This window comes from Solanum dulcamara, chromosome 11 (genome assembly GCF_947179165.1).
Source record: "Solanum dulcamara chromosome 11, daSolDulc1.2, whole genome shotgun sequence".
NCBI lineage: Eukaryota > Viridiplantae > Streptophyta > Magnoliopsida > Solanales > Solanaceae > Solanum > Solanum dulcamara.
In genome coordinates this window covers 62,205,321-62,218,663 of record NC_077247.1, presented here as the reverse complement: position 1 = coordinate 62,218,663, position 13,343 = coordinate 62,205,321, and the positions used below count along the sequence as shown (strand labels likewise).

The window sequence follows — 13,343 nt, the reverse complement described above, 5'->3', positions numbered from 1 at the left end:
GGATATAAAAGTAATTTTCATGATCAAAGAAAATGACTTTAAGCACTTTGGAAAAAAAAGTTAGGAATCCTAACTTTTCATTTTTTGCTGACTTTAAGAACTTTTTATGGCTTAAAGTCAGCATTAGACAAACACGTCCAAAAGCTAAAAAGGGACTTTAAGTTGATTTTGACCAACTTAAAGCCAATCCAAACGAACTCTTATTTAGCTTTAGGGATCCCTTTAGAATTAGGCTCCGTTTAACTAATTAAAGAAATGTGATCTCTTTATTTAGGCTTTAGACCATTCTTCCAAAATTGTCATAGGGGGGTGGGCCGGGATTAGATTTAGGTTTAGAACCTTTCTTTGATTTTTGTATTTTTATCTCATAGACAATCAATAATTTAAAATTGACTTATTATAATTTTGTACAAATTACTTGGATGTTGCATTCTGCTACAAAAGAATGATTTGGTATTAGTCGTAGTTCAAATCAATTTTAAGATAATTGTTCACAATTTGTAACTGCATTGCTCGATGCAATTTCAGTGATTTGTTACTCGAAAGAGATAAAACACACGTGCAAAGTATGCACACTAAACTAGTAGTAGAATAAATATATATCAACCATCTTTTTTTATTTGAGCCAGACAATTTGTTTAATTTCACAAATATACATCCACTATCTTTGTTTTAGTTTAATATTAATTTGTTTTTTGACACTTTCAAGTCATCTAAAATGACATTATATTACAACTATCCGGTCATAAAAGTTGATAACCTAAGAGATAAGACAAACATGAGCTTACTAAAATAAAAAATTGTGCAAGAAGATTCTATATTATATCATTGTAAACAAGTTACATCATTTTTCTGCACAACATCAAAAATATTGTTGTTCGATTGACATGAGGCATCGCACTCACCTAAGCTTAATGACATATAATAATTTAAAATAATAATCTAGTCATCCAATATTGGTTCTGGTACCTCATCTGATTTCAACCCATCAACTCCATGGAAAATGTAAATATCATATTTGATATTATATTATTATAATTAAGTACAAGATTCTGAAAGTCACAAGAGAAAAGCTCATCATGGACTCAAGAAGGGGAAAGGAATTCTAGAACTTGGTCCTACAAGTAGGACTGCTTGGGAAAATGAGATGTACATAAACATTATTTCTTATTTTTGTTGGGGGTAAAAATGTTGTTTTTATAAAAATATGATTCAATAAGGAGAGTCTTGGAGTAACTGATAAAGTTGTGATCAGGAGGACACGGATTCAAGTTTTAAAAACAGTCTCCGACAGAAATGCAAGATAAGGCTGCGTACAATAAACTCTTATGGTCAAGCCCTTTTCCGGACCCTACGCATAGCGAGAGCTTAATGCACCGAATTGCCCCTTTTTTTCGATTCAAGAAAATCAATTTTCAAAATAGATTTGAAAGAAAAAAAAACTAGAGTAAACAAGCTATGATAAAAATATCAAAAAAATAATAATACAGACAGTAAAATAATAAAGACAGGCAAAACAAAAATAACAGCAATAATAGTAAATAACAACTCTTGTCGATTCTTGTAATGCCAAGAAAATAACGTGTGAAAATGGTAAAAATATTATCGATATTAAAATTAAACTCAATTTTATTTAAAGAATTCATAACTTTAAATTCATTAAATTTAAATTTTGAATTCACCTCGTTTATGTTACACTGTTCCATGCCAAAGAGAGTCGGACGGTTTCAAGAATTCATTGATTGCTACTTTATCAAAGCCTTATAGCCTTATAGGTTACCTTTACATCAGAGATGGATTCAGGATTTGAAGATTTTAAGTATCGTATTATTCAAAAAAAATAAACGGATCGATTTCTTCAATCATCGGTTAAGATTCGTGTTATATATCTTTTTCTATCTTTTTGACAAAATGATCGAATGTGCAAATTTAGTAATGTTTTCTTTTTGATATTATGAGATTCAAGATATCTAATTAGCAGACTATTTTTACTTTTAGGAATAAAAGGTCTTATCCTCTAAAAAATTTAAGAAAGAAAAGGATTTTTTCCCTTAAAAATTTGAACTTGTATAAATAATCTAATGTTGTTACCTTAATCTAATGCCGCAATAATATTTATACCGAACAAAACAAAGTGTTCTTCTTTTCACCTTATCTCACATGGAGTTATTATTTCTACTAAATATATAAAAAGACGATTGAACATTTCAAAAATAAAATTATGGACAAATCAATATTAAAAAATAGGCAAAAATTTGAGGAAAGATCAAAAGTGCACCAATATTGCAAATATAAGGAACTATTAGTGATTTATTTGAAAACTCAAGGATGACTTTAAGTCTTAATCCAAAGATAAGGGATTATATTAGTCTTTTTCTCTTCACGCACTTACCTAAACTGGTCTTCGTTTCCTGGTTAATCCTTAGTATTAAACAACAACAACATATTGCCTTCTTACAAGGGTTACTAGATTAAAAGTGGTATTTTCATATTTTGGTCAATTTGTATAATTAATACATTATTGTGATTTTGTAGACAAGGAAATGTAGGTCATTCGCCGTTGCCGCCACTCCAAATGTAGACCATCAACTGCCGCCTCCACCTGAGGTTCCCAGCCACAGCCCACAGCTGCCACCCCCCAAATGTAGGCCATCAACTGGCTCCGCCTGGGATTCCCCAGCCACATGCTCCGACGCATCCACCTAATGGCCAGCCTCCACCAAATTTCCCCCGCCACCACGTGTACATCACCCGAATAATATGCCGCATTTCACAATAGATTTCTTCGACATTATAGAAGGAGGTGTGACAACACATTTAGTGGACAGTATAAATATAGAAAGGAATAAACAAGTGTTGCTCTCAACTTTTTTTATTTTCTGAAATTCCTTCATAGGGATCTTCCTTTATACTTGTAGAAAGCTTATTGGTTTAGGGGTTTAAGGCTTTGTGATTTTGTTTCTTTTGAATGTATTAAAATTTTGTTTGAATTATTTTTTTCATATTTTTCCTTTTCTTTAATGAAGTTTGATATTTTTTAGAAAATAAATTACACTACTTACAAATTTGTATATATGATTTCAAAAAAGATAATAGCAAAAAATATGATTTAAATTATGTCCTTAAATGTTTTTTTAATAAGAGTGCGTAAACATATTACATACCGTTAATGACGTAGTTATGAAAAATAATAGCATCAACTTTTCTATTTGATATGTTGTTATTACTTGGTTCATGTTATATTTTATAATATAAGAAATTTCAAACTCAAATTCTTTATTTTAAAATTTGAAACAATGAATATATTTAAACGAACACTTCATTTAGTTTAGGATAATTCGAGTCCTTAAAAAGAATATTTTGGATTGGCGCCTAGAATGAGGCGTTGCTACACTACGACTCTATTCTTTTTCCTTATGGTACTCCTCCTCCTCGACAAATAAACGAGTCATTTTTGTATGGATTAATTTTCTCACCCTCAATCACACTTGGACAACAAGATAAAGTAGTTTTTTATATACTACTCCTATCATTTTATAAAGAGAATTTCATAAAAGAAGACTTAAGGTCCATTTTGCCATGTGATATGAAATCATGAAATGAAGTTGAAATTTTATTTGAACATGCAATTTGGACTTTTATGTTGTTTGTTTTCTCATAAACATAAAAACTCTTTAAGTTGTAAAATTGTTAAAACTAACTCAATTCTTTATGCAATCTTACTAAATAAGCAAAAGTTTATAAAATCGCATAATACACTATCACAAAGCTATTCTAAAAAATACAACATTTATTGATCAAACTTTAATTTAATAAGAAAATAAAACTAAATATAAATTGTAGTGTACTAGTCTTTAATATAATCCTTCATAAATTGTTAATTTTGAAATAAATGTTGAAGTTGTTAGCGACTAAGAAAATTATTTTTTTCAATTAATGCCAGTGGTCAGTTTTTTCCACTCAATATAATGATTGAAAATTATTTTTTTATTAAACATTGATTTGAATGAAGTAGTAATATTGGTTGGTAGACAGATTTAATTAAAAAAAATGAATTGGAGAATATAAATGGTAAAGTAGGAATTGATTTGAAGTAATAATAAATTTTATGTTGATGAGAATAATTATTATATGAGATATAAATGGTATAAAAATAAAAAGTAATGATATGAATTATAAATTTTATTTACATATGAAATAAATGGTTAATAAATATAAATGTGATTTTTTTTTACAAAATATAAACTTGTTGGTCAATTTTTTTGTATTTAAAAAATCTCAAATCATGCTTTTGGAGGATTTAGGATTTCATCTCATAAAATGAAATCACATGTCCAAAAGTTGATTTCAGATCACTACTAAGAAAAGGGCAATAAGAAAGCAGCTTTTTTGGAAGTAAATGAACATAGTTTTCATTTAAAATTTCTTGTGTCTAAGAAGCCAGGGTCATATATCTTCGTACGGCTTACTACGTCTGTACACTGCTGCATTTCAAAGAACAAGATTGCGTTTAAATTTTCTTTTTGATGATCGTGATATTCAGACCAATTTTTGTGGATCTAGACTAATTCCCTATGACCTCCCAATCAAGAAAAGTGTGTATGCTAAAGGCGCCAGATGGAAGCACCTATTCAAGAAACAATCCAAAATGCATATATATACGTTGTGTGTGTGTGCGCACATGATTCAGTTATTCCACGACTCTACCACCTAGTCAATTTTGTTCCACTTAATTCCTCTTTCATGGCCACAGTGCACTTTAGAAGCACAACATGACCGCTGTTGCAAAAATTGAACCACTTGCAATCATCATACCATTAAAAGACTATCCTAAAAAGTAAACCAATTTTACGAAAATAATTTGTGTTAAGAGTGCTACCTTGTTCTAATAGGAAATGTGTCGAACTCCAGTGTTCCAACTTCAGGAGTACCTCGAAATCCTGCTTTAGCATATGGTAACACAAACTTCAGGTGGATGTTACATCAACAAAGTCGAGAAATTTAGATGCTACAGGCATAGAACATAAAATTGACCAACATTATCCGAGTAGAGGTTCTCAGCTCACCAATAGGAGTGTTGTTATCTTGATCAAGTAAACTCAGATCCTGCATCAGTTTTTAGCAATCTATCAGATGAAAAAACAGGTAAGAACTATGTTTAATGTTAATGTTGGCTAGACAATTTAATCAAGCCTTGCTGAGAATGACCACTAGAACATTCAAATATGAAACATAAGCGTCCACTCACATCAAAAGTAGCAGGATATATGTCTACAACAAAAAATAAACAATGAAACTCGCAGCTAATGAGATAAGTCTAGAGAAAAAACAGTGTTTTCTGTAGAATCGATCTTTCATGCTATGTTACATTATGTGTTCTCTGTAACAACATTTTGCTATAGCAGCCAAAACATACCGGAAAAAACGATGCAGTTACAGAGAGGTTTGACTGTACTAGATAAAAAGAAAAGCTTTGTTAGATATACCCACCAGTTAGTAAAGGCTCAAAAAACATTCCATCTTTTCTACGTGTCTCTTGATTTGTTTCCATGTGACAAAGAGAAAGGATCCTTCTTTTACAGGCATTGCAATTCACTGGCATCTTTTCTAGATGTCTCGTTACATCTCTATTTGACCAAAGAGGAAGGATCCGTCTCTTCAAAGCATTTCCATTCACTGGTAGTAGTATGATGCATGAGTAGCATCTTCCAGAAGACCAACATTTGTAAACCAAAACCCATTCTAAGTTTCTGCAGTCTCCAAAAAAGAATTGAACTTGCTTTGAGTATATCCTGAACAACTCCAAGCAGAAGGTCACCATTCAATCACAGTGCAATGGGTAATTCTCGGAAACATGATGAGCTCTAGAAATAAATTTCAAACAATAAGCATCAGTATCATCGATCAACACTTAAAAAGAACTATAATAAGAATATCTATTCTACTGTATATATTTACGTAGAGCAACTTAAGTCACAACAACAGCAACCTATGAGTGGGAAAAAGCTTACAAAATATATCAGCGAGAAAAGTGACGAAAACATCCATATTCGGGCCCAAAAAGGTCAATCTTTAATGCAAAAGAATAACTCTTTAATATCATTAAAAGGTCCACATTGATATTAGTAATGCAAGTACAACAACAACAACAACATACTCAGTGAAATCCCACAAGTGTCCCACAATTGGGGTCTGGGGAGGGTAGAATGTACGTAAACCTTATCACTATCTCGTGGAGGTAGAGAGGCTATTTCCAAAAGACTCTCGGCTCAAGTTCAGCAAATCCAGGTACAAAGAAGAAGGAAACCGTGAAGAAAATATAGCAAATAACAAGGAAACAATGCAAATTCAGAAGAAACACCATGAATGGAAATTTAATTCCAAAATCTCATAGACCCACCTGACGTGCCAAGAAATACTTTTTCAGCTCGTGAGAAAACAAGTTTTATTGAACTTCCACGGAAGACAAAACCTCCACATCCTCATGGTTTATAAAACGGAGCAGAGAGTAATAAGAATAAGAAAAGAGGAAGGCCATGTGTGCAATTTCACGAAAAGGGTGGTTTGGTGCAGGGGAAAAGGAAACTGAACTTTACCAAGCCAAAACACGAATCAGCTCAAAAGCTTTGAAATCTGTCATGGCTGCAAGAACCAGTTAGTCTTATGAGTCAGAGAAGATGCACCATGAAATGAAACTTTGGAAGGTCATGTGTGCAATTTCACGAAAAGGATAGTTTGGTGAGGGGGGAAAGGAAACTAAACTTTACCAAGCCAAAACATGGATCAGCTTAAAAGCTTTGAAATCTGTCATGGCTGCAAGAACCAGTTAGCCTTATGAGACAGAGAAGATGCACCATGAAATGAAACTTTCTCCTGAATCTCATATACCCTCCTGAGGTGTCCTGCCAAGCAACAGTTTTTCAGCTCAAGAGAGAACATGTTAAATTGCTTTTTTGAGTTAAACCGGAGAGAGTAATAAGAACAAGAAAAGAAAAGGGTGATTTAGTGGCAAAAAATTGCTACAAAAGAAAGGGTGATAGGTAGTTTTATACCTATATTAATGGATACTACCCAACTAAAACTCAAAAGAACTTTACCTTAAAAACCTTACAATATCCATTTCGCCTCCCATGAGTTTTTGTAACAATTTCCTTCAAAGAAACATCAGAAATAGAGCTCAGATCCTCTCCTTTAACGCCAAAGCTTGCTGGGAAAGCATGCATATCATCTGAATGGTTGTATTTTGCTGTCACTGGTGTAAAGCAATCATACAAAACCATAGTTAAAATGGCCAGACAAGTTAGGAGGCACAACAGAAGATGAAGCACCCAAAAAAGAGAGGAGGGAGATACATATATATATATATATTGCAAATGGCAGAGACAAGCTCTAGAGAATGTTACGGCAAGAAGTTTGACAGATGTTGGTTGCTTGTGAATCAGATTTAAGTTCCTGCTTCAAGCAAAACATATAACTTCATGCTCAGAGTTAGGTTTAACTTTAATGAATGTTGCAAAATTTAGAGCAATGGAATTTCTGGTTAATGGCCGTTTTATCAAGTTCCATAGACTGGTTGTGTGATGAAAATCTAAACAAAGATTGTAACTTACCTCATAAATGATCTTGAAGCTTGAGAATGAGATCCAACCCCAGTTGTGTAATAATTGCTAACCAGTTTCAGGTATGACCGGCAAAAGCATGGTCAACGACTAAAAAAATCAATGTTACCTATTATAAAGAGTTTCAAATCTTCCCCACAAACCAAGCTGGACAAGACAAATCTATTTCACATTAGATGACCATAAACGTACCAGATACGACCTGATAATTCACTAAGCTACAGTTAGAGTAGTGTTCAGGTGTTCAAATTAAGCTGGTTCCTCTGAGATTTGGATTGTTTCTCATACAAGTTAGACCCTACTGGCAAGCAGCCTTAGTTCAAAAGTGTTAGCATATTTAATAGGTCAAAGCTGCATAGCCAACCTCCACAGCTGAAGAGTGAATATCAACCTAAATTTTCTGGTAGGGCTCAGTTATTTCTGAATAACAGAAAATTTTCTTGTGAATTAGATATCTCAGATTGACCAACAAGTTTGAAACTCCTGAGAATATGAGCCACCTCTCTACCCTGATCCCACTTAAATATCAGGATCATTGTCTAAAATAATTGATAGGGTTCAAAAACTTGTGACATGTTCACAATCCTGTTTTGAGTCCTCATCACTAACCAAAGCCCTGAGGCTAGTACAACCCAAAACTGATACTTAAGGAAACAATATACATCCCATGATTGTGAATAGACAAATATCTTCTTGTGGTGCAGTGGGAAAAATCTCACAAACTTATTAACAAGCATGCCCGATGTATGCAAAAAATTTCTGTTAGGAATTTCAAGAAAATCAGAGAGAAACAACAAATAACCATATCATTTCAAAAAATACTTGGTCAGAAATTAAAAATCCAATACACAGCTGGATGCCACCATCTCCTAAAGATAGTAAGGCTCCAAGAAGATTGATGTAGCAAATATCTGGATCTATGAAAATTGACGTAAATAGAAAAACTGCAAAATCCATTTAAAGGGAATCAGAAATGATTGGGTAAGCAAATTTGTATGGCTGCAAATTTGTAAATAGTAAGACCACAAAATAATTGTGTGCAGCCATACAAATTTGCCAAATTACAAGTAAGACCACAAAATAATACATAAAAGAGCATCTGTAAATAGACTCTAATGAACACAAACCGTCAAACAGTCCATCAGTTGAGAAATGCATACAATACTAAATTATGGACAGCAGCATCAATACAATAGAAAAAATGATGTCAGTCCAATATTTTGCAAAATGATTACCATATATTTCTCCCATAAGCACCAGCCCATCTCGTATGACACCAGATCCTTTAAAAGAAGGTACACAACTTCAGGTGATGAAGTAAAATAATTAGTTGAGCAGAACTTTCAACACAACAAAATGCATTAGATCAATGTCAAAGAAACTAAAACATACCACTGTCATCCATCTTAACATAGCGCAGGTTCCAATGCCAATAGCAACAGATACCTACAACTAAACCACTTAATTTTTTTAGAGTTGTGTGAGTGGAGCTCTCAAGAACAACGCCACATCTTTCCATCCAAAATACCTAGTAAAATCATAAAGAGTACTGAGACGTTGAAAAAGGTAAATGAGTACATTGGTAGCACCAGCATCGAGGCTGTTGAAAACCAACTCCTAAACTCACCTTGTGAAATCATACAAGATAACCCCCGACCAAATTGAGCTTCAAATAGCCTCAGGTATTCGCTTAAGCCTTCATGTGCCCCATCTCACCAAAAAGGTAAAAACAAATTCACACGCTGCAAGAATAACGACACAATTTTCTTAAAAAGATTTATTGAATTTCCTTTATATGTGCAATGCTAATATATTCTTAAAATATGCATTATAGAATACCAATGTAACTTCAAAAAACCAACAATTCTTGATTTTTTCTTGAAGAAAATGCAGCAAGACTTCCAAGAAAATCTGACAATATCGAGTTCTCGAACCAATTTTTCAGTTAAGCAGGGTAAAACAGGGGAAAACAAATTCTTGAACATCCTCAACATACACTGTGAGGATGACAACATGACTTAATTTTTTCAAAAGACTTGCTGAATTTCCTTGATATGTTCCATGAAAATAAATTCTTAAAAACTACAATTTTTTAAATATGCATTTAAGAATACCAATGTTACTTCAAAAAGTCAACAAGTTCTTGAACTTTTCATAAAAAATCAACATGCAGTATCGAGTTCTTGAAGTCCAACTTGGAAGAATTCCAAGATAATCTGAACATCGAGTTCTTGAATTTCTAACCAAAGCATAATGGTTGGAAATTGGATGCAGTTATCATACATCTTACTTAAAAACGTGTGGAAGTGACCTATATCAGAAAAAATATTCTTTATGTAAATGTCGAAAGGAGCTGAAAAGGATGACTAACAAGCAGCATATAAAACACAACACATGTGCAGTCAAGGATACAGGAGCAGAATGAAGATTCACCTGCTGGAGAACAAACATCGGAAAAAGCACTGGGGAAATCGATATTGATGACAGCAACAATGTTAATCATCAAAGTACTGAGACAAACCTCCAAGTAGAGGCCACTGAATCAAAGGGAGAATGTGTTGCGACGGAAAACAAGACTCCAATTAAAGAGGTCTGATTAAATTATGCACTTCTATTCCATTTTAATATTTTATCTGCATCATTTGATCCGTTTTACTCCCTCCTGTCTAGGAAGGACGTTGCTGATAGAAAATGATTGAACTGAAACTGCATGAAATATTCAGCACATAGGTTAATGACATACAGGCCAGCTGAAAATTATTTAACGAGAGGAAACAAAGTATTGATGTAAATTATTTACTTGAATCATATTAGTAAATTATTTGCTGGATACACACCATCTTAATATAAACAGATACTATATGAGAGTTCATAAAACTAATCTAGACAAGATCACTAAGATGAAACCCTCCTCAGCCACAGATGGCTAGGGAAAAGTCTATTGGAGCCAACTAATGTTCCTAGGAGTTAAAGACGGAAGAACCAAAAATTAAAAAAACAAAAAAGCAAAAAGATACAAGCAAAATATATTCCAATCTTTTCTTACTCCCCCCTTCCTCCCCCTTTTACTCACGCAACAATTCAATCAAGATTTCTGACAGCAAAATATGAACTCATAGGAGGACAAGAAGAAGATTTAAGAAAGAGCACTGGCGAAGATTCCTCAAACAACAACACAACTCAGGTGCAAAAAGAGGAGGGAACAACAATAAGTGAACCTGAAAGAGGAAGTTTGGAGCCTCTTTTGGATCAGAACAAAAAACAGCAACAGGTTCCAGAGAGATGATAACATGTGATTAAACAAAAGAAATACATAAAGAAGAAGAAAAAATTGAAAATGCTCCTAGTGCCCAAGAAGGACATGAACAAGAGAAAAAAACAAGGAATGAACAGGAAGAAATAACCGAACATGTCACGTCAATGAAATCCGTTAAGGTTTCTGAAAAGGAGATGGCAATGTATAACATGTTGAGCAATGAAAGCAATATACCTAAGCAGATACAAGAGCAAGCAGCATACCCTTTACTTGCATTGGAGAGGGAGGAAACTGTTGCAACAAGCAGCACTGATGCCAATGGTACGCCCAATGACAGTATTACCCCACAAGTGCAACTGGGCGCAGAGGCCAAAAGTGTCCAGTACATGCAGGAAAAATGCAAAACTTCTGAAACAGAACAGCATCAGGAAAATTACAAAAAAAAAGAAATTGAATGTGATTCAAAAGAAGCACCAGAGGAATCCATATCAAGAGAGACACAAGCTAAGGCCACACTATTTGCCTTGTGCATGTATCAACAAAAGAGACATCAAAAATGGAGGAAGACTCTGCTGAAGAAAGAGAAAACAATGACAGAGAAGAGGAAGGAATTCAAAAAACAAGAGAAGTGTCAAGTTATGAAGATCCAGTGATCATAGAAATCTCAAGAGATGCTGATATCAATGTTCCTCACAAAAAACATCAGAACGTATTGTCAGGAGTTGGATCAAAAGTCAATCACTCAATTGCAAAGGTGAAGAAAACCATCACTGGTAAGTCCTCTCAGACCAAGCAATTATCACCAAAGTAAGGAGGAGAAAAAGATCAAGATTTCACGTTATACAAAGTTGTAAGTACTCAAGAAAAACAAAGTGAAAAGCTTTTCAGCTACTCAAATTTTTAATAAAGTAGAAAAGTTTGTTCAGAATGTGTAAATCTTATTGTATTAGGAGTTCTATAGCTATTGTATACATACTAGCAACTTCTCAGCGACAACTCAATAACATCAACCAGTTCCACCACATACTAAGGACCCTTATCAGTATGTCCCCACCAAAAGCATATCTATAATTTATTTTATATAACCCACCGTTAACATTGAAAAGGAAGACTTGAAATGGGTTCTCCTACCAAGACAACTTTCCAAGTAGTTTCTCCTACCAAGACAACTTTCCAAGTCGGCTCTGTCATCGTTAAAAACTAACTACTACATTAAAAGGCGATGTTGAGTTTTCACTATACAGTGAACTATGCATCAATAGTGACAAATGCAGCCTTACCATTACTTCGCGGAGGTAGAGAGGTTGTTTCTAAAAGAACTTTGGCTCAAGTTCAACAAATCCAGGTACAAAGAAGAAAAAGACCATGAAGAAAATATAGCAGAGAACAAGGAAACGGTGCAAATTCAAAAGAAACACCATGAATGGAAATTTAATTCCAAAATCTCATAGACCCACCTGAGGTGCCGTGCCAAGCAACTGTTTTTCAGCTCGAGAGAAAACAAGTTTTGTTGAACTTCCACGGAAGACAAAACCTCCACATCCTCATGGTTTATAAAACGAGCAGAGAGAGTAATAAGAATAAAAAAAGAGGAAGGTCATGTGTCATTTCACAAAAAGGTGGTTTGGTGAGGGGGGGAAGGAAACTGAACTTTGCCGAGCCAAAACACGAATCAGCTCAAAAGCTTTGAAATCTGTCATGGCTGCAAGAATCAGTTAGCCTTATGACAGAGAAGATGCACCATGAAATGGAACTTTCTCCTAAATCTCATATACCCACCTGAGGTGTCATGCCAAGCAACAGTTTTTCAGCTCAAGAGAAAACATGTTAAATTGCTTTTTTGAGTTAAACTGGAGAGAGTAATAAGAACAATAAAAGTAGAAGGTTGTCTAGTTTCACCAAAAGGGTGATTTGGTGACAAAAAAAATGAACTTTGCGACAAAAAAGAAAGGGTGATAGGTAGTTTTATACCTATCCTAATGGAGACTACCAACTAAAAACTCAAAAGAACTTTACCTTCAAAACCTTAGCCTCCCGTGAGTTTTAGTGACAGAGAAACGTCAGAAGTAGAGCTCAGAGCCTCTCCTTTAAGGCCGAAGCTTGTTGGGAAAGCATGCATATCATCTGAATGGCAGTATTTTGATGTCGCTGGTGTAAAGCAAGCATACAAAACCATAGATAAAATGGCCAGACGAAAAGGAATCATAACAGAAGATGAAAGAAACAGACGCATATACTGCTTCCATAAGCTGGGCTATAAGTACCTAAGCATCAATATGTATGTTACAAAACTCAACTTCAGCTAGAATAAATAATCAAAACATACATAAGTAGTGATCAACAAAAAGTATATTTCATCTCCCCCTTCTTTTTTTGTTTTGGGGAGGCGATACAAGTAAAGAAAGTATTTTATTGCTAATGAAGCACCAGGAAGCCAATAGCAACAGATACCTGGTTAAGTTCAAACT

The 13,343-nt window shown here is 34.0% G+C and overlaps 2 long non-coding RNA genes across 15 annotated transcripts; both read right to left on the bottom strand.

Annotated features, from left to right (window-relative positions):
* Positions 1-2,382: 2,382 nt before the first annotated feature.
* Positions 2,383-8,602, bottom strand: LOC129875216 (uncharacterized). 10 transcript variants are annotated; one of them, XR_008763105.1, is made up of 6 exons: positions 7,611-8,602; positions 7,404-7,452; positions 7,098-7,252; positions 5,491-6,902; positions 5,067-5,106; positions 4,349-4,940 (listed from the first exon to the last, which is right to left on the bottom strand). It is a non-coding gene; the product is annotated as an uncharacterized LOC129875216 (long non-coding RNA). The 10 variants fall into 10 exon arrangements; XR_008763103.1 differs by adding an exon at positions 2,383-2,783 and having other exon boundaries at positions 4,880-4,940; positions 7,098-8,602; XR_008763099.1 differs by having other exon boundaries at positions 4,348-4,484; positions 4,880-4,940; positions 7,098-8,602.
* A 93-nt stretch (positions 8,603-8,695) lies between these two features.
* On the bottom strand, positions 8,696-13,071 carry LOC129874060 (uncharacterized). Of its 5 annotated transcripts, none has more exons than XR_008762829.1 (6): positions 12,892-13,071; positions 11,139-11,231; positions 10,141-10,325; positions 9,247-9,361; positions 9,012-9,071; positions 8,696-8,902 (listed from the first exon to the last, which is right to left on the bottom strand). It is a non-coding gene; the product is annotated as an uncharacterized LOC129874060 (long non-coding RNA). The 5 variants fall into 5 exon arrangements; XR_008762828.1 differs by lacking the exon at positions 12,892-13,071 and adding an exon at positions 12,333-12,873 and having other exon boundaries at positions 11,139-11,283; XR_008762831.1 differs by lacking the exon at positions 12,892-13,071 and adding an exon at positions 12,333-12,873.
* Positions 13,072-13,343: the final 272 nt, after the last annotated feature.